Source organism: Nomascus leucogenys, chromosome 22a, assembly GCF_006542625.1.
Source record: "Nomascus leucogenys isolate Asia chromosome 22a, Asia_NLE_v1, whole genome shotgun sequence".
In the NCBI taxonomy this organism is placed as follows: Eukaryota; Metazoa; Chordata; class Mammalia; order Primates; family Hylobatidae; genus Nomascus; species Nomascus leucogenys.
The window spans coordinates 117,892,974-117,917,424 of record NC_044402.1 but is presented as its reverse complement, the minus strand read 5'-3'; the positions used below and the strand labels follow the sequence as shown (position 1 = coordinate 117,917,424).

Sequence of the window (24,451 nt, the reverse complement as noted above, 5' to 3'; positions counted from 1 at the left end):
TAAATTTTAAAGCAATACAAACTAGATAGATAGATATAATCAGGCATCTCAGAACTTTTAAATATTTACTAAATCTGACTTAGATCAATATCATTTTCCTGGACTTGAATAGTTATAGTTCACCTGCCAACTTTGTAATTCTAGATCAACTATGTCATATATGATAGAACTTAGACCTTCTGGGTGGAGCCAAGATGGCTGAATAGGAACAGCTCCGGTCTACAGCTCTCAGCATGAGTGACACAGAAGACGGGTGATTTCTGCATTTCCATTTGAGGTACTGGGTTCATCTCACTAGGGAGTGCCAAACAGTGGGTGCAGGACAGTCGGTACAGTGCACTGTGCACGAGCCGAAGCAGGGCGAGGCATTGCCTCACTCGGGAAGCGCAAGGGGTCAGGGAGTTCCCTTTCCTAGCCAAAGAAAGGGGTAACAGATGGCACCTGGAAAATTGGATCAGTCCCACCCTAATACTGCACTTTTCCAACGGGCTTGGAAAACGGCACACCAGGAGATTGTGTTCCACACCTGGCTCCGAGGGTCCTATGCCCATGGAGTCTCGCTGATTGCTAGCACAGCAGTCTGAGATCAAACTGCAAGGTGGCAGCAAGGCTGGGGGAGGGACGCCACCATTGCCCAGGCTTGCTTAGGTAAACAAAGCAGCCAGGAAGCTCGAACTGGGTGGAGCCCACCACAGCTCAAGGAGGCCTGACTGCCTCTGTAGGCTCCACCTCTGGGGGCAGGGCACAGACAAACAAAAACTCAGCAGGAACCTCTGCAGACTTAAATGTCCCTGTCTGACAGCTTTGAAGAGAGTAGTGGTTCTCCCAGCACGCAGCTGGAGATCTGAGAATGGGCAGACTGCCTCCTAAAGTGGGTCCCTGACCCCTGAGCAGCCTAACTGGGAGGCACCCCCAAGTAGGGACAGACTGACACCTCACTCGGCCAGGTACTCCTCTGAGACAAAACTTCCAGAGGAACTATCAGACAGCTGAATTTGCGGTCTCACGAAAATCCGCTGTTCTGCAGCCACTGCTGCTGACACCCAGCCAAACAGGGTCTGGAGTGGACCTCTAGCAAACTCCAGCAGACCTGCAGCTGAGGGTCCTGTCTGGTAGAAGGAAAACTAACAAACAGAAAGGACATCCACACCAAAACCCCATCTGTACATCACCATCATCAAATACCAAAAGTAGATAAAACCACAAAGATGGGGAAAAAACAGAACACAAAAACTGGAAACTCTAAAAAGCAGAGCACCTCTCCTCCTCCAAAGGAACGTAGTTCCTCAACAGCAACGGAACAAAGCTGGATGGAAATGACTTTGACAGGTTGAGAGAAGAAGGCTTCAGACGATCAAACTACTCTGAGCTACAGGAGGAAATTCCAAACAATGGCAAAGAAGTTAAAAACTTTGAAAAAAAATTAGAAGAATGGATAATTAGAATAACCCATGGAGAGAAGGGCTTAAAGGAGCTGATGGAGCTGAAACCCAAGTTTCGAGAACTATGCAAAGATTGCAGAAGCCTCGGTAGCCGATGTGATCAACTGGAAGAAAGGGTATCAGTGATGGAAGATGAAATGAATGAAATGAAGAGAGAAGGGAAGTTTAGAGAAAAAAGAATAAAAAGAAATGAACAAAGCCTCCAAGAAATATGGGGCTATGTGAAAAGACCAAATCTACGTCTGATTGGTGTACCTGAAAATGACAGGGAGAATGGAACCAAGTTGGAAAACACCCTGCAAGATATTATCCAGGAGAACTTCCCCAGTCTAGGAAGGCAGGCCAACATTCAGATTCAGGAAATACAGAGAACACCACAAAGCTACTCCTCAAGAAGAGCAACTCCAAGACACATAATTGTCAGATTCACCAAAGTGGAAATGAAGGAAAAAAATGTTAAGGGCAGCCAGAGAGAAAGGTCGGGTTACCCACAAAGGGAAGCCCATCAGACTAACAGCTGATCTCTCAGCAGAAACTCTACAAGCCAGAAGACAGTGGGGACCAATATTCAACATTCTTAAAGAAAAGAATTTTCAACCCAGAATTTCATATCCAGCCAAACTAAGGTTCATAAGTGAAGGAGAAATAAAATACTTTACAGACAAGCAAATGCTGAGTGATTTTGTCAAGACCAGGCCTGCCCTAAAAGAACTCCTAAAGGAAGCACTAAACATGGAAAGGAACAATCAGTTCCAGCCACTACAAAAACATGCCAAATTGTAAAGACCATCAAGGCTAGGAAGAAACTGCATCAACTAACAAGCAAAATAACCAACTAACATCATAATGACAGGATCACATTCACACATAACAATATTAACTTTAAATGTAAATGGGCTAAATACTCCAATTAAAAGACACAGACTGGCAAACTGGATAAGGAGTCAAGACCTATCAGTGTGCTGTATTCAGGAAACCCATCTCATGTGCAGAGACACAAATAGACTCAAAATAAAGGGATGGAGGAAGATCTGTCAAGCAAATGGAAAACAAAAAGAGGCAGGGGTTGCAATCCTAGTCTCTGATAAAATAGACTTTAAACCAACAAAGATCAAAAGAGACAAAGAAGGCCATTACATAATGGTAAAGGGATCAATTCAACAAAAAGAGCTAACTATCCTAAATATATATGCACCCAACACAGGAGCACCCAGATTCATAAAGCAAGTCCTGAGTGACCTACAAAGGGACTTAAACTCCCACACAATAATAATGGGAGATTTTAACACCCCACTGTCAACATTAGACAGATCAATGAGACAGAAAGTTAACAAGGATATCCAGGAATTGAACTCAGCTCTGCACAAAGTGGACCTAATAGACATCTACAGAACTCTCCACCCCAAATCAACAGAATATACATTTTTTTCAGCACCACACCACACCTATTCCAAAATTGACCACATAGTTGGAAGTAAAGCTCTCCTCAGCAAATGTAAAAGAACAGAAATTAAAACAAACTGTCTCTCAGACCACAGTGCAATCAAACTAGAACTCAGGATTAAGAAACTCACTCAAAACCACTCAACTACATGGAAACTGAACCACCTGCTCCTGAATGACTACTGGGTACATAATGAAATGAAGGCAGAAATAAAGATGTTGTTTGAAACCAACGAGAACAAGGACACAACATACCAGAATCTCTGAGACACATTCAAAGCAGTGTGTAGAGGGAAATTTATAGCACTAAATGCCCACAAGAGAAAGCAGGAAAGATCCAAAATTGACAGCCTAACATCACAATTAAAAGAACTACAAAAGCAAGAGCAAACACATTCAAAAGCTAGCAGAAGGCTAGAAATAACTAAAATCAGAGCAGAACTGAAGGAAATAGAGACACCAAAAACCCTTCAAAAAATTAGTGAATCCAGGAGCTGGTTTTTTGAAAAGATCAACAAAATTGATAGACCGCTAGCAAGACTAATAAAGAAGAAAAGAGAGAAGAATCAAATAGATGCAATAAAAAATGAAAAAGGGGTTATCACCACTGATCCCACAGAAATACAATCTACCATCAGAGAATACTAAAAACACCTCTACACAAATAAACTAGAAAATCTAGAAGAAATGGATAAATTCCTCGAGAAATACACCCTCCCAAGACTAAACCAGGAAGAAGTGGAATCTCTGAATAGACCAATAACAGGCTCTGAAATTGGGGCAATAATCAATAGCTTACCAACCAAAAAGAGTCCAGGACCTGATGGATTCACAGCCGAATTCTGCCAGAGGTACAAGGAGGAACTGGTACCATTCCTTCTGAAACTATTCCAATCAATAGAAAAAGAGGGAATCCTCCCTAACACATTTTATGAGGCCAGCATCGTCCTGATACCAAAGCCTGGCAGAGACACAACCAAAAAAGAGAATTTCAGACCAATATCCTTGATGAACATTGATGCAAAAATCCTCAATAAAATACTGGCAAACCAAATCCAGCAGCACATCAAAAAGCTTATACACCATGATCAAGTGGGTTTCATCCCTGGGATGCAAGGCTGGTTCAACATACGCAAATCAATAAATGTAATCCAGCATATACACAGAACCAAAGACAAAAACCACATGATTATCTCAATAGATGCAGAAAGGCCTTTGACAAAATTCAACAACCCTTCATGCTAAAAACTCTCAATAAATTGGGTATTGATGGGACATATCTCAAAATAATAAGAGCTATCTATGACAAACCCACAGCCAATATCATACTGAATGGGCAAAAACTAGAAGCATTCCCTTTGAAAACTGGCACAAGACAGGGATGCCCTCTCTCACCACTCCTATTCAACATAGTGCTGGAAGTTCTGGCCAGGGCAATCAGGCAGGAGAAGGAAATAAAGGGCATTCAATTAGGAAAAGAGGAAGTCAAATTGTCCCTGTTTGCAGATGACATGATTGTATATCTAGAAAACCCCATTGTCTCAGCCCAAAATCTCCTTAAGCTGATTAGCAACTTTAGCAAACTCTCAGGATACAAAATCAATGTACAAAAATCACAAGCATTCTTGTACACCAATCACAGACAAACAGAGAGCCAAATCATGAGTGAACTCCCATTCACAATTGCTTCAAAGAGAATAAAATACCTAGGAATCCAACTTACAAGGGATGTGAAGGACCTCTTCAAGGAGAACTACAAACCACTGCTCAATGAAATAAAAGAGGATACAAACAAATGGAAGAACATTCCATGCTCATGGGTTGGAAGAATCAATATCGTGAAAATGGCCATACTGCCCAAAGTAATTTATAGATTCAATGCCATCCCCATCAAGCTACCAATGACTTTCTTCACAGAATTGGAAAAAACTACTTTAAAGTTCATATGGAACCAAAAAAGAGCCCGCATCACCAAGTCAATCCTAAGCCAAAAGAACAAAGCTGGAGGCATCACGCTACCTGACTTCAAACTATACTACAAGGCTACAGTAACCAAAACAGCATGGTACTGGTACCACAACAGAGACATAGATCAATGGAACAGAACAGAGCCCTCAGAAATAATGCCACATATCTACAACTATCTGATCTTTGACAAACCTGACAAAAACAGGAAATGGGGAAAGGATTCCCTATTTAATAAATGGTGCTGGGAAAACTGGCTAGCCATATGTAGAAAGCTGAAACTGGATCCCTTCCTTACACCTTATACAAAAATTAATTCAAGATGGATTAAAGACTTACATGTTAGACCTAAAACCATAAAAACCCTAGAAGAAAACCTAGGCAATACCATTCAGGACATAGGCATGGGCAAGGACTTCATGTCTAAAACACAAAAAGCAATGGCAACAAAAGCCAAAATTGACAAATGGGATCTCATTAAACTAAAGAGCTTCTGCACAGCAAAAGAAACTACCATCAGAGTGAACAGGCAATCTACAGAATGGGAGAAAATGTTTGCAACCTACTCATCTGACAAAGGGCTAATATCCAGAATCTACAATGAACTCAAACAAATTTACAAGAAAAAAACAAACAACCCCATCAAAAGGTGGGCAGAGGACATGAACAGACACTTCTCAAAAGAAGACATTTATGCAGCCAGAAAACACATGAAGAAATGCTCATCATCACTGGCCATCAGAGAAATGCAAATCAAAACCACAGTGAGATACCATCTCACACCAGTTAGAATGGCCATCATTAAAAAAGCAGGAAACAACAGGTGCTGGAGAGGATGTGGAGAAATAGGAACACTTTTACACTGTTGGTGGGACTGTAAACTAGTTCAACCATTGTGGAAGTCAGTGTGGCGATTCCTCAGGGATCTTGAACTAGAAATACCATTTGACCCAGCCATCCCATTACTGGGTATATACCCAAAGGACTATAAATCATGCTGCTATAAAGACACATGCACACGTATGTTTATTGCGGCACTATTCACAATAGCAAAGAGTTGGAACCAACCCAAATGTCCAACAACGATAGACTGGATTAAGAAGATGTGGCACATATACACCATGGAATACTATGCAGCCATAAAAATGATGAGTTCGTGTCCTTTGTAGGGACATGGATGAAACTGGAAACCATCATTCTCAGTAAACTATCACAAGGACAAAAAACCAAGCACCCCATGTTCTCACTCATAGGTGGGAATTGAACAGTGAGAACTCATGGACACAGGAAGGGGAACATCACACTCCGGGGACTGTTGTGGGGTGGGGGCAGGGGGGAGGGACAGCATTAGGAGATATTCCTAATGCTAAATGATGAGTTAATGAGTGCAGCAAACCAACATGGCATATGGATACATATGTAACAAACCTGCACATTGTGCACATGTACCCTAAAACCTAAAATATAATAATAAAAAAAATAAAAAGAAAAAAAAGAAAACAGAAAAAAAAAACAAAACTTAGACCTTCTAAGGTTGGGACTCAATAATATCATCCCTTGTAGTTCTTATAGTTAAAAATAAACAACTTGCAAATCCATATTGTGTTATCTAGTCTGACAATCTTAATATTTTACTTGGAGAATATAGCCAACTTTAATGTAATTACTAATATAATCATGTATCAGATTGCAATCATGTATATATCTGACCTTCTATTGTTTGTTTGCTCTTTGGCTCACCTGTTTTCCTGTATCTTTTTTTAATCCTTTTTTTGACTTATAATGGATTAATAACATATTTTTATGATTCCATTTTTTCTTCTATGAACATTTTTTAAACTATATTTTAGGGATTATCATGGAGATTATGACATGTAGCCTTGATTTATTATGGTCAAAACAGACTATCACTTTTACCACTTTCTCCACAGTGCTAGAACCTTTTAATTCTACTTACTTCCCTTTGCAATGCATTACATTTGTCGTCAATTTTAGTTTTACATATATAGTTGAACCTTGGACAATGAAGGGACTAGAGACACTAATACCTTGTGCAGCCAAAAATCTGTGTATGATTTTTGACTTCCCAGAAACTTAACTACTAATAGCTCACTGTTGACTGGAAGCAGTACCAATAATATAAACAGTTCATTAACACATATTTTGTATGCTATGTGTTATTATATACTGTGTTATTCCAATACAGTAAGCTAGGGAAAAGGAAATGTTATTAAGAAAATTCTGGCCGGGCGCGGTGGCTCACACCTGTAATCCCAGCACTTTGGGAGGCCGAGGCGGGTAGATCACGAGGTCATGAGATCGAGACCATCCTGGCTAACATGGTGAAACCCCATCTCTACTAAAAATACAAAAAATTAGCCAGGTGCAGTGGTGGGTGCCTGTAGTCCCAGCTACTCGGGAGGCTGAGGCAGGAGAATGGCATGAACCCAGGAGGCAGAGCGTGCAGTGAGCCGAGATTGCGCCACTGCACTCCAGCCTGGGTGACAGAGTGAAACTGTCTTGGGGAAAAAAAAAAAAAAAAATTCTAAGGAAAAGAAAATATATTTACTATTCGTTAAGTGGAAGTGGATCATCATGAAGTTCTTCATCCTCATCACCTTTGCATTGAATAGGCTAAGGAAGAGGAGGAAGAGAAAGGGTTGGTCTTGCTGTCTCAAGAGTGGCAGAGGCAGAGGAAAATCCATGTATAAGTGAATTTTCACAGTTCAAACCTGTGTTGTTTAAGGGTCAACTGTATTTGAAATGACAAAATACTGCAATTATTGTTTTGAAGAATCTATTAATTTATATTTGCCCACATAGTTATCTTTTCCAGTGTTTTTTATTCTTACCTACATTTTCATGTTTTCTTCTGGAATGATTTCTTTTTTTTCTAAAGAACATTTTTTGGTCTTTCCTGTAGACCATGCTTGGTCATGACAAATTCTACTATTTCTTTTCCTGAAAAATATTTTTCTTTCAGTTTAAAGTGTCTTTTCCCTGGGTATAGAATTATGTTTGGTATTTCCTTCTTTCAGTACTTTAACTATGTCCTCTGTCTCCTTATTCCATTTTCTCCTGGCTTCCATCATTTCTATTGAGAAGTCAGTTATAATTCTTATTGTTGCTGTTTTGAGAATACTTGTCTTTTTTTCTCTGGATGCTATTGATATGTTCTCTCTGCTCCTGTGTTTTTCAGCTGTTTGGCCATCATGTGCTTGGATACACTTTGGTTTGTATTTATCTTGTTTGGGTTTCATTAAGCTTTGTAAATCTATGTGATCATCACCAGCTTTTGAAAATTCTCAGTCATTATGTCTTCCAATACTGCTTCTGGGCCATTTCCTCTTTCTGCTTTTTCTACAATGTGAATCATATATATGTTAGGCTTTTTGACATGTTCTGCATGCCTCTTACAGTTTTTTGTTCCTTTTTACCTTTTTCCCCTCTCCATACCTCAGTTTGGAGACAGCAAAATACTTGGATCAAAAACATGTTAACTGTTGCTAAGTCCATTTAACGAGTTCCTAATTTCAAACATTGTACATTTTCTTTACAGAATATCTGTTTAATGCTGTTTTTAAAAAGATTCAAATTGCTAACTAAATTTATCCATACTTTAATCTCTTCTGTCCACCTTTGTTTTCTTGAAAATATTAATTGTACTTATTTTAGAATCCTGATCTTCTAACTCCAATATCTGAATTATTTCTGGGTCTGCCTCTGTTGTAGAATGTACATTGCATATAAAAGAACCACAGATGCTCCCGATGAGATGAACTTCTATACCAAGAGTGGTCCCCTTTGTTCTGTTAGGCAGAAAGGGAAAGGGTCAGTCATTAATTACTTCAATATAATCAGGAATTGAACTAAGCCTGGGCTGGGTTTCAATTGTAAAACCCAGTTCTACCATAAAAATACTACCATAAAAATAAGGGTTGGGTAAAACTATCTGACAAATTATAGAATACTTTTGAAGGTTCTAAACTAGATTGCATGAGGTCTTATTTTTAGCTTATAATTTTACTAAATAAAACCATCCTTAGATGAACAAGTTACAGATGCTGATGCAATAAAGAAAAGAAGGTAACATGATTGTATACATTAATAGCATGATTTCATTCCTTTGATTTTCTTCTGTTTGCCAGGTATGGCTCTTAAGTTTGTGATTGAGAGCATTAGTCCTGAAAATGGTGGGAGATTCAGTCCTTACCTTCACAGATTGTCAGTATAGCTCTTTAGCCTTACTTTCCACACAAATTCTAAATTTGGGAAATGTCTTGAGGTAGACCCCCTGCTCTTATGGGTTTTTCTTAGCACCATGTGTAAAGTTTTATGCTTTAAAGATTTCTATCTAGTTCGTTCAGCTTTCTTACACACCCAAAACTAGCTAAGTGTCCCACATGGCCATGCCTTTGAAGTCTTGTAAGTTTTCTAATGGGTAACTTTAAGTCTGTGTGACTGCCAAAAGCTTTGCCTGTTTCTCTTTACTTCTACAGGTGCCCTATGTGTTAGATAAGGCAATTTTCATCCCACATCTAAAATTGTCAAATGCTCCCAAATGGGAAAAAAAAATGACATGTTCATCAGATCACCTTGAAATGGTTTTCTTTCTGTAGCTTTGGTTTTTCCAGTTCTCATTGCTTCTCAGAGATCTCTGATTCTTCAAAATTGTGACTTTTTTGAGTAATTTGTATGGGCTTGTCTGACTGTGGCCATGGGAACAATAATCTATTACATCCTGCCCAAAAGGTGAAACCATAATTTTTTGAAAAATGTTCTGATTGGTTGACTCTGGTCAGTATAAATTTTTTTTTTTTTTTTTTTAGACAGGGTCTCTCTCACTCTATCACCCAGGCTGGAGTGCAGTGGTGCAGTCTTGGCTCACCGCAACCTCCACCTCCCAGGATCAAGCAATTCTCTGGCCTCAGCCTCCCCAGTAGCTGGGACTACAGGCATGCATCACTAAGCCTGGCTAATTTTTGTGTTTTTTTGGTAGAGACAGGGTTTTGCCATGTTGGTGAGGCTGGTCTCGAACTCCTGGCCTCAAGTGATCCACCTGTCTCAACCTCCCAAAGTGCTGGAAATACAAGGGTAAGCCATCACACCCAGTCAATAATTCTTACTATAATTAAACATTCATATGTTGACTTTAACATACACATGTTGACTTGCAACTCTTTTGGACTTTTAATCTATGTTAGACCTGTAACAGATACTGTATATGGGGCAAACTGTATAACCCAAACTCGTATGTAGTGTTTTCCATATTGAATCTGCATCCCTGCACCTTGATACTTCAGAAAAATGAGTGTTGAGTAAAACTATCTGACAAATTATAGAATACTTTTGAGACTGTATTCTGGTCTCTCTTATTTTTAGCTTATAATTTTACTAAGTAAAACCATCCTTAGATGAACACGTTGCAGATGATGATGCAATAAAGAAAAGAAGGTATACATTGATACATTGTATACATTGATAATATTGTTTCATTGTTACAAATCAGAGGTGACCTCGTTAGATCTAGCCCTCAGTTAATATGGAAAACAAGTTCAAAACCAAAATTATCATAATTGGCTACAAGTTCCAAGTTTCCACTTGTTTCTATCAACTTTCAAGTGAAGAGTAAATTATTTAATTTTGAAATTTGAGGGAGAATATTTTGGCACTATTTCAACCTAATAGATTCCCTAGGAACTGGGACACCCCACACTGGTCATTAAATAGTAGTAGTGTTAAAGCTTTCATTATGTTTTTTTTTTTTAGCAGACAGGTTGAGCAACTGGTTGGAATATTTTTCAATTCTAAATAATCTTGTGCAAAAGCTTCATAAGAAGCACTTTGATAAATCAGATGAGACCTCTTGTATGCTGGAATCTGTCCCAAAGTCCCTAGTATAGAAACCTCTGGTTTGCAGATGGCAGGCAAAAGACCTGGGGGAAGCTACTCAACTTTATCTTTCTATCAGGATTTGCAGCTTAGAGGCCTGCTCTCAAAAACTTTTGCAAACACCAACTACTCACCAATGAATGCAACTTTGAACTGTTTGCTATTCAAAATCTAACAAAAGCTTGGCTGACAAGGGAGATTCTAAATTCTATGTTTCGTTCAAGTTTGCTTAGCTGAAAGAATGGGCATTCTGAAGCTGTCTTTTTTATTTGTTTAGTTAATAATAATTATGTCACTTTTGCTTTGTAACGCCAAGAAACCCAGGAGTAAATCTGAACTCTTTTATTATATTTATGTTGGCCTTTGTACATCAGTTTTCTTCTTTGTCATGGTCTAGATTTTCTACTTTTCTATTTGTCTTTGTTCTTATTTGGTCTTTATTTTATTGTTTATATTTGTGCTGTAAGCTACCTCAAGTTCTTCTGAGCATCAGATAGCATATAAATACATACATAAGCTAAATGTAAATTTTCTTGAATCTATGGTGTCTCCGTATCTCTGTGATCCCAGTATGTTTTGAATGTTATTCAAATGGTACAAGTATCTATTTATCCTAATCTGAACTCTAGTAGAAAATGCCTGAAAATTCCCCTTTGAATGATCAAGAAGAGATTCTACAATTTTGTGAGCTTCCAGCTCTCCCAATTCTTCTTTCTCTACTTCTGCCAGAATTAGTTGTTATGGGAACTGTGGTTTTGAGTTGTTTATAACTACAGCATACTTGGCCTAATCCTATTTAATACAGGCACCAAATTTATACAAATCAAAACTGTAGCCATGATAGATCTGGTGAACTGAAATAGACATTCGGGATTATCATGATTAGGGAATTACAAATAGGGCTCAATTTGCAGGAGGGTCTCTTTCAGTAGCCGCAGAAGGGGAATGGAAAATAAAAGTAATAGTCCAGAATCTGTTAGATGCTAATCTCCTAAGAATCTAAAAGATGAGATTGACCAGATATAGAAAGAGAGAGAGGATTTCAGCAGAAATTAAAGATGCTTTTGGTTGAAGCATCTTCCATAATGAAATCTGGACCATAAGGAGTGATCCTTGGAAACCAGATGCCAAAATTTACCCGGAATAAACATAAGGACAGACTTCCCATTTCTGTGCAAGAACCAACAGCAGAGTAAGGAAGGGAGCACCACAGTGGCCTCACAGAGGATCAGGGAAGACACCTGCAGCAGCAGATATAGCAGATATGGGGAAACTCTTCCCTTGAAAGAATTGTGGGCAACACTTTGCCATGAGGAGACTGAAGCAGAAAGGGACTGGTTTCTGAGCACAAGTGAAACACCACCTATGTCTCACGGGATACTACTTGGGATTGCTCTGAGAAGAGGCTGCGCTCTGGCATCAGCAGCAGGTGTGAAGTCAGAGTGATGTTACTAATGTCATTGGTAAAGTTTAGGTTGAAGACATCTTCTTTCCCTCCAGGGTTTTTGCCAATCAAATATACACAGAAATACTTGAGTCAAATGGGATCAAAACACCAGCTTTGTTATCCAGATGATAAATCTTCCTAGAAAACTGGTTTGGGGACATACATCAAATGGGAGATCAAAATTGGGATTCTTAATTACTTACCCTTAGAACTGAACTAATTGGCCCCCAGTATGACATGTCTACCCCTCTTTCTTACCCGGATACTGGTGGAAAAGCAAAAACAGAAAAAGGGAGGATTTCCTGGCTTGTCCACTTAACATGTAGATACTGCCAGAGTAAAATGAGTCCTCTACAAATCAGGAAAGAGTTCATTTCTCTATGGGCCAAGGCAGTCGCTTGGTTAGAAAAAGAGAAAGCTTCCTTTGTGTATAAGCCATTGGCTGGTGGGCCCTCATAACATCTGGCATATGATTAGACAAAGGCAAGTCTTTTACACAAAGTATTTATAGGCCATATCTATGGGGACAGTGGCTATAGGGTATTTACTAAGTCAAGAGGGTGGTAGCTAGCCTAACCACGAGCAATTGCACAAGGGTGCTGATACGGACAGGAGACCAAAATACTGGGTAGAAGAGGGTGGTTCCCAGCAAAGTCCCCACTCTCAAGCCTGAAGACCCATGGCACTAAATGAGGACAGGCATTCCTGTTTTCGTGACCAAAAAGTTACATTTTGGCCTGCCATGCCCCCTATTATGCACTCATATAAACCCCGAAGCCTGGGCTCCAGAAGCAGACCAGCAAACCAGCAGACCAGCAGGTGGACAGCCCAACGATGCGGCAGAGAAAGAAGGAAGAGGAGGAACATCTGAACACCGAGAGGAGTTCAGCTGGGGGTGGTTGGAGAGGAGTCCAGCCACTGGGCAGCCCAACTCCAAGGGAAGATCATCATCCCATTCTATCCCCCCGTTCTGGGTTCCCATCCATCTGGCTGAAAGCCAGCTCCACCACTCTATAAAACTTCACATTCATCCTTCAAGATTGTGTGTGACCCAATTTTTCTGGGACACTGGGCAAGAGCTTGGGATACGGAAAGCTGTCACACTGGCCTTCTGCCCTTGTAAAAAGGCAAAGGGTCCATTGAGCTGCTTAACACTCAAGCTGCCTGTGGACAGCAAAGCTGAAAGAGCTTGGTAACACTGGGATTGCAGCACCTGTCCCTAGACACTACCATGGGGCTGAAGCCCAAAGCACTCACCCCAGCCTCTGCACCTGCCTGCCTGCCTGCCTACCTGCTCTGTCTCCCACAAGGGGTTTCAGCAGCAGGGTGACTGAACAGGTGAGCCACATCCTTGTCAAACATCTGGTGAGGGGCATCAGGGAACTCTCCCGTTTCAGTGCCACACATCTACCTGGTGTAATCAAAGCCAGAGTGGTCAACGTTGGAAAGTCTGACCTCTGCTTTTTACCTGTTTCCTTCCATCTACGTGCTGTCATTTTTTCAGACCGAGTCAGCCCTTGTGGTGGAACTCTCTGAGTTGTCAACACAGCCATCTCATGGAAGTGGCTCTCAAAGTCACCTGATGAGATTGTTAATGGAGAAAAGCCTTCTGAGGCCACCCTGTAAGTGCAAAGCATGGAGCCATAAATAATCCTGGAAAACTGGTTTGTGGACATACATCAAGTGGCCAAAACTGGGATTCCTACTACTTACCCTTAGAAGTGAACCAGTTGGCCCCCAGTGTGACACGTCTGCCCTGCTTTCCTACCCAGTCACTTTCCCACCCAAAGTAAGCATGGGGATGGGGGCTACACGTACAATACAATAGGTTCTGGATGTCTATGATGGATATATGGCAGGTTTAAAAAAAAATCACTCAATGTAAGTCAATGAAGTTGCATTAAATTGTTTCCATAGCTCTTGTAACAAAGCCCTACTGAGAAGCCACCCCCTCCTCCCAGATTCGGTTCATATATGATAGATGAATACTGTGATACTGGGGTGTAGGAGAGAGCCGTATGGCCATTCAAATTCCTGCCCTGGAAACATTAAAAATTACCCTGTGTCTTTCAGGGTTGCTAGCAAATGGATGCAGCCAGGGATTACAGATCTATGAGTGATAAGAATGGTCTATCAAATCTCCTTATTGAAAGAAAAGAAGGAGGCAGGGGGACAGGGGTGACATGACGTGGGAGGATCAGCACAAAGGGGCCCACAAAACAGATATTAATTCATTCCTCTTTCCAGTGCAATGACTTGATCCCAGAGACTATGTGGGATCAGGGGAGATCTTGGAGCAGGGCCTCCTGGACAGGGCCAGGTAGATCATCCTCTTGTCTGTGTGAGGGCAGCTCTGAGCTCCACAAGGCAAAGAATGCAATGGTGATCAAAGGGAAATGCTTTAGGTGTCTTTATGGCGAAAAATACATACACCACAATACTTCTTTCTCTTAATTCATTTACTATTATTGTGTGGACTCCTCACACAATGCCAATCACTTGTTAAAATTTAAACAATAATGATCATTTAATTGTTTTGTCCACTTGAAACCCAAAGGTAAATCCGGCTAATGCTGCCTCAAAATGGGCCAGGCATTTATTCGGTGGTTGTTGTCTTTGGGCTGGCTTTGTTTTCTGTTGATATTTGGTTTCCCTTAGTTTGGTTTGGTTTAGTTGGACCTGGTTTGATGCTGGTATTTGGGTTCACAAAGCCCATTGCTCTGCTGTCTGCTCTTTCCACACGGAATCCTTCTGGCTGAGGCCTGTCTGAACTGCCAGAGCAGGCCCTGGAGCCCTGACTCTGTACCTCATAGAATCTGTCTTCTTTTCAGGAGAGCTAAGTGTTAACATTGTCCTGAACACATTTGCCTTTCAAGAAGATTAATGGAGTTCAGTGTGCAGCAGATAAGCTTGTCTGGGAGGAGCAGGCGAGAGCTAAGCTGTGTCAACACAGCCTAAGGGCAGGAGAGAACCAAATTGATTACTCAGATACTCTCCACCTCTCCCTCCTTCCCCCTCCCATTTTCAATTCTAATACAATTTGATGTCTGTGTATAAATGCCAAGATAGATGGAGAATAAGCTTATGAAATGGCTGCTTGAAGTGCTAATCCATAAGAAATGCTAAAATGCACCCAGAAATGCAGCAAAATGGATAAAATTGGATTTCCCAGGAGGGCATTCCATGAAGTTGTCAAAGATTATGAGGACGTGCCACACTGGGGGAAGGGCTGCAGGTGCAAACAGACAATGCGAGACCCCCAGGGGGCCTGTGGGAGGACTGATGACTGCTAAAATTCCTTTCTGAGGAGGGTGAATCTGTTGATGCTATAATTCATTTTCCAAAGAAAAAGTGCAGCAAATTATTTTGCAAGGAGAGAAGTAGAAGGCATCCAGCAAGGGTCACCGTCCTCCACCCTTTCCCCATGTAGCAGTGACTATCACCTTTCAATAAATTGGAAAATAAATATTTAAAGGAGAATACCAAAGTGCTATCCTGCTAAGGGCAGCTGTATTAAATTGCCTCCAGTGTCTTTTCAGCCTGGAGGCCTTCTTGCCTCTGTAAGGGGCGGGGACAGCTTTCAGACAGATCTGTTTTGACCTTCCCTATAACAACAGCCTCTGGAAAGTTATCATGGATTCAAAACTCCTCCTTACTTGGGATGCCTCCAGTTGGTGTCTCTCTGTTTAAATGACCTAGAGATAGCAGACCTCAGGGAGGTTTCTGGTTCTCTTGAATTTAATAAAAATAGAGATAGCCACTTGCTAGCAGTGTGACCTTAAAGAAGTTACTGAACCTCCTGAGGCTCCATGTTCTCCTTCAGAAATGCATTATTATCTCAAGTTAACAAATGTAAATTATCTCAATTACCCATTTTTTCAGGATTGTCAAAGAATATTAGTAATGTCAAATTATTAAACAGATGTTAGCTATTGCGAATACTACTGCTACTGCTAATGCTGATAATAGAATAATAGTAGTGAATTTGCCAGCATTATGGAACTTATCAAAATTGCACAGGACAATGAGCAATTGTCTTAGGCAGGGGTTCCCAACCCCCAGACCACAGACTGGTAATGGTCTGTGGTGTGCTAGAAACTGGGCAGCACAGCAGGAGGTGAGCAGCAAACAAGCTTCATCTGAATTTACAGCCACTCCCCATTACTTGCATTACTGCCTGAGCTCTGGCTCCTGTCAGATCAGTGATGGCATTAGATTCTCAAAGGAGCACAAACCCTATTGTGAACAGTGAAAAGTGAGGGATCCAGGTCACGCACGCCTTATGAGAATCTAATGCCTGATGATTTGTCATTGTCTCCCATCACCCCCAGATAAGACTATCTAGTTGCAGGAAAACAAGCTCAGGGCTCCTGCTGATTCTACATGATGATGAATTGTATCATTATTTCATTATATATTACAATGTAATACTAGAAATAAAGTGCAAAACAAATGCAATGTGCTTGAATCATCCTGAAACCATCCCCCACCCCACCGTCTGTGGAAAAATTGTCTTCCATGAAACTAGTCCCTGGTGCCAAACAGGTTGGGGACCACTGGTCTAAGGTATACATTTCCATCAGAAAATGGTTTCAACCCATTCAGATTATAGTGTTTGGGGAAGAAAAAGATAAACAGATGAGAGACCTTGATGACATCGTAGAAGAGAAACTTTGTACAAGACGAATTTGCAGCTGAATAAAGTGTCTATCCCCTACATAGCCCCAGTGCATGAATGGTTGCTATGGACTGAATGTTCATGTCCCTCTCCAAATTTATATGTTGAAACTCTAATCCCCAATGTGATGACGGTATTTGTAGATGGGACCTTTAAGTGGTAACTCAGTCATGAAAATAGAGCCCTCATGATGGGATTCACGCCCTATTAAAAGAGACCTGAGAGACCTTGCCTCCTCCCTCTGTTCTCTGCCATGTGAGGATACAACAAGAAGACGGACATCTACAAAGCAGGTAGTGGGCCCTCAACAGACATTGGATTTACCAACACCTTGATCTTGGCCTTTTAGTCTCCAGAACTGTGAAATAAGCTACCCAGTCTATGGTAATTTGTTATAGTCACCTAGACTGACTAAGACAATGATTATGTGCTATAAAATGCCATGCAGTAAAATATTTTGGCTGGTCGTAGGGCCTGCAGCCCAGTTACCATGACAGAGTCCCTCTCCTCTACTCTTCCTTTCCCACCCTCTGTGATAGATGAGTTTTCTTCTGGGGTTCAAGTGCTTCTGGTCGGTAAACATGGGTGATCCACCTTCCCTTTTTATCCATGCAGCCATAGGTACAGGAAGAGATGGGCAGTATGAGTATTGCACACCCAGTGTCTAATAAACTAGGGTGTTCCCAACTGATGATAAGACATAGGACAGCAGAACAAGACTCCGGAGAAGGAACTCACTCCAAGGAAAGGGAAAGTCTGGATTTACACACTAGACTGTACATCACCATGAGAAAGAAGTAATGAAAACAGTGTGCTGCCTGAGCTAAAACTTGCCTGGATCCAAATAGGCATGTGTGTCCTGTGAGCAAAGCGTTATCATTATTTCAATATAAATGCCGTGACCCTTCGACATTCAAGTGACACACAGAGGAGCTTCTCACTACACATAGGTTATGAGAGGGGCCTCTGGCTTTGCCAAATCAGGTTCACTGTCATTTGAAATAGCAGATCCATTAGGAAACCCTGGAAGATCACGTGGTGACAACCAGACTTCTCTTTCAGGGTCTTGTCTCAAGGGGAGCATCTGGGCTCCTTTCTTGCTTATGGAAGATTGACCAAGATTTATTCACAGCCACAGAATATTCTCTGCAATAGCAGGTCAAAGGAACCATGGAAAGGGCCTGGAATTCCAACTATTAAAGATGTGGTTTCAGGGCATTTTAGTTTGGGGCATAAATACATGTGCAATCTAAATAATAATTAATACTTGCCATTTGAAAAAGTCTGCAACACAGGGTGATCTAATACCCCAGTCTTCTCAGGACTGAGGGTTTCCTGGAATGCAAAACTTTCCATCTTAAAAGTGATAATAAAATATAACTGCAACATAACATATATATAATGTGTGTGTGTGTGTGTGTAAAACATAGGTAGAGATATGACGATAAAAGTACACAGGTGGAGACACATACATACATAGGTAGAGACAGGACAACAAAAGTCACCAGGTAACCAGACCATAGGTAACCAGGTAACCAGACCATATATGAAACTGTACAAAACTCATGCCAGTTTGGAAAGCTTCATCTCACTCTGTCACTTGTCATATGTTGGACCTTATATGTGTTGAGAAGGTACCCACCCACGTTCTCAGTAGGTTAGTCCAGAGGGTTAACTGTACAAGGAGATGTATTTCTTGTGAGCCAACTTTGAGAAAGATGGATTGCAAATAACAAAGAATAGGACCCATTGTGCAGTGCCCAGCACCTGGAATCGTCCTCCCTGCCTGCACGCTACACCTTTTCTTCTTCTAGCCAGGATAGGGCAGAGTGGATTCTGTCCAAAAAGGAGAAAGCAGAGCCCCCAAGAGTAACAGTTCTGCATTCAGAGAAATAAATGTTTCTTAAAATTTTCTATACTGCCCCATTCAGAAGCTTTCCAAGGGGTGGGCTGATTCTCGCCCTTGTGGAAACAATCACTATGAAGGTTTAATGCAGGACTTTAAAACAAAATCCCATTTCCAAATTGAATAGTTTGTCTTATAGGAGGGATTTTGTTTTTCTTTTCATGCTGGACCTAAATTTGGCACCCTCTGGAAGTTTTATTGCATGGCATTACCCAAGAACTCAGCCAAATCTCCCGAGTCAGGAATGGCAGCTGGGAAAAGTTGAATGAATGGGCTATTTTTTTCCTTCTTTCCTTCCCTTCATTCCATATGTTTTTCAATTTCTGGCTCATAAATTTAATTAAATAAATATTTTAAAATATGAAAGATGGAGAATGTGAGAACTTGATAAATATGAAACGAGCTTCTAAATCTATGTACACGGCATTTGTGGGGCTATGCTCTATGTTTAGGTAAAGCGGTATTACGAAGCCTTTATAGGGAAGATGAATTAAGACTTGTCTGAAAGTGAAGAAAGATTTTGGTATCTAAGCATGGGTAATGGGGAAGCCATGGGAATGTGGATAGCACTGGGAGATAAAAGACTCTTATTATAAGCTCACAAGTGCATTTGTGGAAATGAAGATATTTCTGTCATCTATTTGTTGGATTAGCTTCACAGGAAGGCGGAGTGAGCAAATATGCATTGAATATTTACTTGGTGTTCCAGAGAGACATGTGTTGGCTCCAGCAGCAGCACCAGAGCACCAAAAATGAGGCATTAGCTTATTTTGGAGATGGCTAAAACAAAGATTCAGGGCATGTCTCAAAGTGATGTTGAAGAGGGGAAATAAGGCTGGTGCTAAAGAAGAACTAACCTGATGCTAAAGAAAGAACTAACCCATGTATTCTTTGACAAGATATGCTCAGGCCAAAAAATAAATTCTAAACAATCATTGGTTCTGTGGAGGGAGGCTTGCTTTTCATAGAGGCACAGGATAGCAATTCTGAAACTATTCTGTGTGAATTCTAGTATTGAGCAAATAAGTAAATATATTATAGAAGATGGCAGCCAGTGTTCTCCTTATAAGAGAAGGTAGTTACAAACATGGTGAGGGGAAATGTTAGCAACATTTCAGTGGTGTTGGATTGGAATTGGAGCTTTCAGTGGACTCATGGCATATACTATCTAGATAGCTACAAAAAAAGATCGACCTATGTGGTTATAAATATTGAGATGTATGTGGATGCAGGTGTGTGTGTATGTGTGCATGTGTGTGTACATACATCTATTTCCTAGCTGTGTATTCTTAGAGGGCCTAAAACCAAGGAATTGCAGTGCAGCGAGACCACCTGGCTTCCTGATCTTGGTTTTTAAATATTATTCTCTACTAAAAGGAATTAGGGCTCTTTGAAAAAAAAAAAAATGACTGATTCTGTGGCTAAGGGAGAGAAAGTAAAAGATGAACCTGAAATATATATATATTTTTTTCAGAAATTAAGAATGTTCCCAAAGAATGATGGAGACATTTCAAAAGGATACAGAAGCCAGATTGTGGGCACTTCTACTGGCCAACACTGGGACATCGTGGACATCAAAATAAACTTGTAATAGTAAAGGATTATAGCCTATTTATTAGATAAAATCAGATTTTTCTGATTTAACTAAATGAGTAGAAGGAAAAGAAAGCTCTTCCTTATATTAGAAAGTCAATTAATAAATGCAGAAAGGAATGAAAAAATTAGAAAAGCCACCACTTGGCAACCATGGCAGGCAGAATGGGGAGCATGCCTCCAGACAGTAATTCCTTTCAAACTGGTTTATAGGAACTCACTGAGCTTGCTGATCGACCTCTGAGAGGCAAAGTTTCTGAATTTTGAAGCACTGATTATATAAACTTAGACAGAGACATGCTTCATTATTTAATAGGACTGTGTCAAAAGCCTACTATTAGGACGATGTGTTGGGTGTGGAACAGGGTCTCTTCCTGCCAGGGACACTGGTGATTTCACTCCGTGTTCAGACTGATCTTTGAAGTTGAAGACAAGCAGAAGAATCCTTCTAAAATTTAGCCATGCCCATAGGCTGGGAGGGACACTGCTCCATTCAGAGGCAGCAAAGCACATTACTGTATCTCCTATAGAGCTTTGAGCAGTCCAGTGCACATGGAGAAACTTAATAAATGTTTGTTGAATTAATGAATGAACAAATGAATGGACCAAGTCAGGGATAAGTCTTACATTTGTCATCTAGGTGGTTAAGAAAGGAAAAAGTATCTGTTTCAAGAGGATTACAATCTAATTTTACTCCAATAGTAAAATTTACTCTTTTGGAATCTGAAGACATTCATGAGTCTTTGCATCTTATTTCCTGAATTCTAACTTCCCTTGCCTTTATGAATGACAGAGAAGATGCATACAACCTTTGTAAATGCTTCCTGAATTTGAACATTATGTTGCTTTGTGATTGCCTCCACTTGGGATTCCAAATGACATCATGTGGATTCACTGGAGGCCTTGGGTAGCTGGGGAACTGAGGGGATAAGATGCGCACACAGTACACAAGCACACGTACACCAACAACGTAAATAGACACGTAACTAGAAACAGCTGTGCAGAGTCATTTAGTAAAAGGTTGAGTAGCTGGAACCATCAGGAGTGGGTGGGAATGAGTTCAAGCTCCCCCCATGAGGCCTTCCTAAGGCTTTGCAGGAGGGCAAGAACAAGGTCTGGGAAGTGGGGAAATGGGATGGCTCAGTCTGTCCTTAGCATCTCGATCCTGGCTGACTCTCCACCTCTCCTCACCCTTGCAAGATTACACACTTTGATTTATGTGACATTTAGGCAGAAAGCAGCCTAGAGCACTCTGGGGGTATTAACCAAGAAGACATAAAAATCAGATTGGACCAAAGGGGAAAGAAGCCTCAGACATCTGCATGGGAATAAGAAGGATATTGTATGCTACTTGACCTGATCTCTTTCCTACTCAGGAAAGTCAGCAGATAAATAATAAAATTGATAGTGCATGGAGAGTTGAGAGGCAAGACTTGCAGCATTCAAGTCTGAATTCCTGTCCTGAATATGATATTTGTACTCCCCCCAACTCCCTGGTCTCCAAAGGAATCTGGTCTGTCACTAAACAGCATCTTCTCAATCTCCTCCATGTCATAAAGTGGGAGAGTGGGGGTAGTGGAAAAGGCATGTCTTTATTTTGAAGATGAGAAATTTACATTCTTTTTAGTTAAAATAATCATTTCTAAGGGGTAATATATTGTAGGATCAGAGATTTCTAGGACTGGAAGGATCTTTTAGAAACCGTAGAACCTAAGCCCCTTATTATACAGAGTCTCAGAAATCTGACACATGGAAAAAGAATTTGCCTGATGTCTCAGAAAGACTAGGCAGCATTGGCTCTATGAACAAGAGCTAAAAATCCCAATTCCAATACTACAAAGATGAAATGGTACACAAAACTTTACAATCTACACAACTGAATCGTCTTTCTTTCTCATCACACTTTGGTTGTCATCCAAAAATATCCAGCTCGATCACTCACCTTAGTCATCTGAAACAAGCTGAGCCAAATCCAATTCCTGTGCAGTTGCCACGCAAGGTTATGCCTCTGTCCAGTGGCCTCTGTGTTGCCAAGACTCTGTGAATTTGACAACAGGAATTTAGGTGGAGTTTTGAACAATGGCGGCATGGTTGGAACAGGCATGCAATTCCTAAAATTTATGAGTTGTGATTGTGTGTGATAGTGGTTTAAGTTTGGAGTTTGAATATTGGCTCTGCCACTTTGTAGCAGAGTGAATTTGGACTAGATGCTTACAGCCTACCTCATGAGATTAAATGAGATAATATGTGTAAAGCATTGAGTATAGCATCTGCATTAAAATAACCACCATTTGTGTAAAATGTATTAATACTGTCTTATCACTTCTATTTCTAGAATAAGTCTAAGCCAATATTTTTGTAAGTTTGTTTTGTTTTGTTTTGTTTGACATGGAGTCTCACTCTGTTGCCAGGCTGGAGTGCAGTGGTGCAAACTCAGCTCACTGCAACCTCCGACTCCCAGGTTCAAGTGATTCTCCTGCCTCAGCCTCCCGAGTAGCTGGTACTACAGGCGCCTGCCACCACGCCCAGCTAATTTGCATTTTCAGTAGAGATGGGGTTTCACCATGTTGGCCAGGGTGGTCTCCATCACTTGACCTCATGATCCGCCTGCCTTGGCCTTCCAAAGTGCTGGGATTGCAGGCGTGAGCCACCGCAGCTGGCCTATTTTTATAAATTTTAGAGGCCAATATGCATGGGAGTTTGCCTTCTCTTGCTGCCCTTAGGTCCTCTGCCACCAAAGCATGGGAAGAAAGTTAAGCTAGCTTACTGGAGAATCAGAGACACAAAGTCCTATGTCCCACATTGCCCTGACTGACAACTAAGCAAGTGCTAGACTGTGTGAGTGGGACCATCCTAAGTCATCCAGCCCCCTGCAGACTCTCCAGCTGTCTGCAAATGCATAAGCAAGTGGGGGAATGATCAGTTGAGATGTCCTAAACCAGAAGAACTGCTCAGCTGACCCAAAGAATTGTCAATTAAACAAACAGTTATTGATTTAACCCATCAGTTTTTGGGGAAGGTTGTTAACCAGCCAAAACTAATATGTGTTCATGTCCTGAATGAATGAGAGATGATATATGTAAGGAAGAGGCCAACAACCCACCACCAGAAGGATTCTTCTTTCAGCAGAGAGGATGGTTTTGCATGGAGTTATCCCCACCCTCTCCCTTGGCTCTTCCTTTCTGGGGAAGAGTGAAATTTGTGACCCCAGAAAGGAGACTGCCGGCTGGGTGTGGTGGGAGACCAGGATATGACCTGGCCTCATTAACGCCATGCGCCCTAACTAGCTGGGCCAATCAGTCTGTCTCTGTCCTCCTGGAAACTCTTACCACCCACTGTCTCCCAGACTAGAGCACCCCACCCACCAATCCTCCCTTTGAAACAAAGATGCATGCAAGCATGTAGTGGAAATGCTGGACCATGACACTTGGCAGAAGCCTGCCTCCAAGACTCTGTTGGGGTTCCAGGAGGCAGAAATGCCAAGTTGGATTCACAGGTGTCAGGAAGGCCTTACTCCTGGGCACAACAGGCTGCCATAAGGTGGCTTCAGGAAGAGAAACTCCACGTAGTCCTTCAGAAACTCATTCTCACCTTTCCAATCCTTTCTATGAAAAAGGTTTTTACTCATGTTACTTTAACCTATTTTGTTTTCTTATTTTTTTTTTTTTTTTTTTTTTTTTTGAGATAGAGTCTTGCTCTGTCCCCAGACTGGAGTACAGTGGCATGATCTCAGCTCACTGCAACCTCTGACTCCCTGGTTCAAGTGGTTCTCCTGCCTCAGCCTCCTGAGTAGCTGGAATTACAGGCGTGCGCCACCACGACCAGCTAATTTTTGTATTTTTAGTAGAGACAGGGTTTCACCATGTTGGCCAAGATGGTCTCGATCTCCTGACCTCAAGATCCGCCTGCCTTGGCCTCCCAAAGTGCTGGGATTATAGGCATGAGCCACCATGCCTGGCCTACCCATTTTCTTTATCTCAATTCCAGGCCATATCAAGTGCCAATTTTATTAGCATTTAATATTTCAAAGACAAAGATGTCTTGTTTGGAAGACACCATTCAAACCCTCCAGTCCTCTTCTTTGT

General features: G+C 41.1%; 1 long non-coding RNA gene across 1 annotated transcript; it reads left to right on the top strand.

Moving 5' to 3' along the window:
• The first annotated feature begins 235 nt into the window (after positions 1-235).
• Positions 236-21,098, top strand: LOC115832416. The gene is made up of 2 exons (XR_004027911.1): positions 236-277; positions 20,248-21,098. It is a non-coding gene; the product is annotated as an uncharacterized LOC115832416 (long non-coding RNA).
• The last annotated feature ends 3,353 nt before the right edge of the window (positions 21,099-24,451 follow it).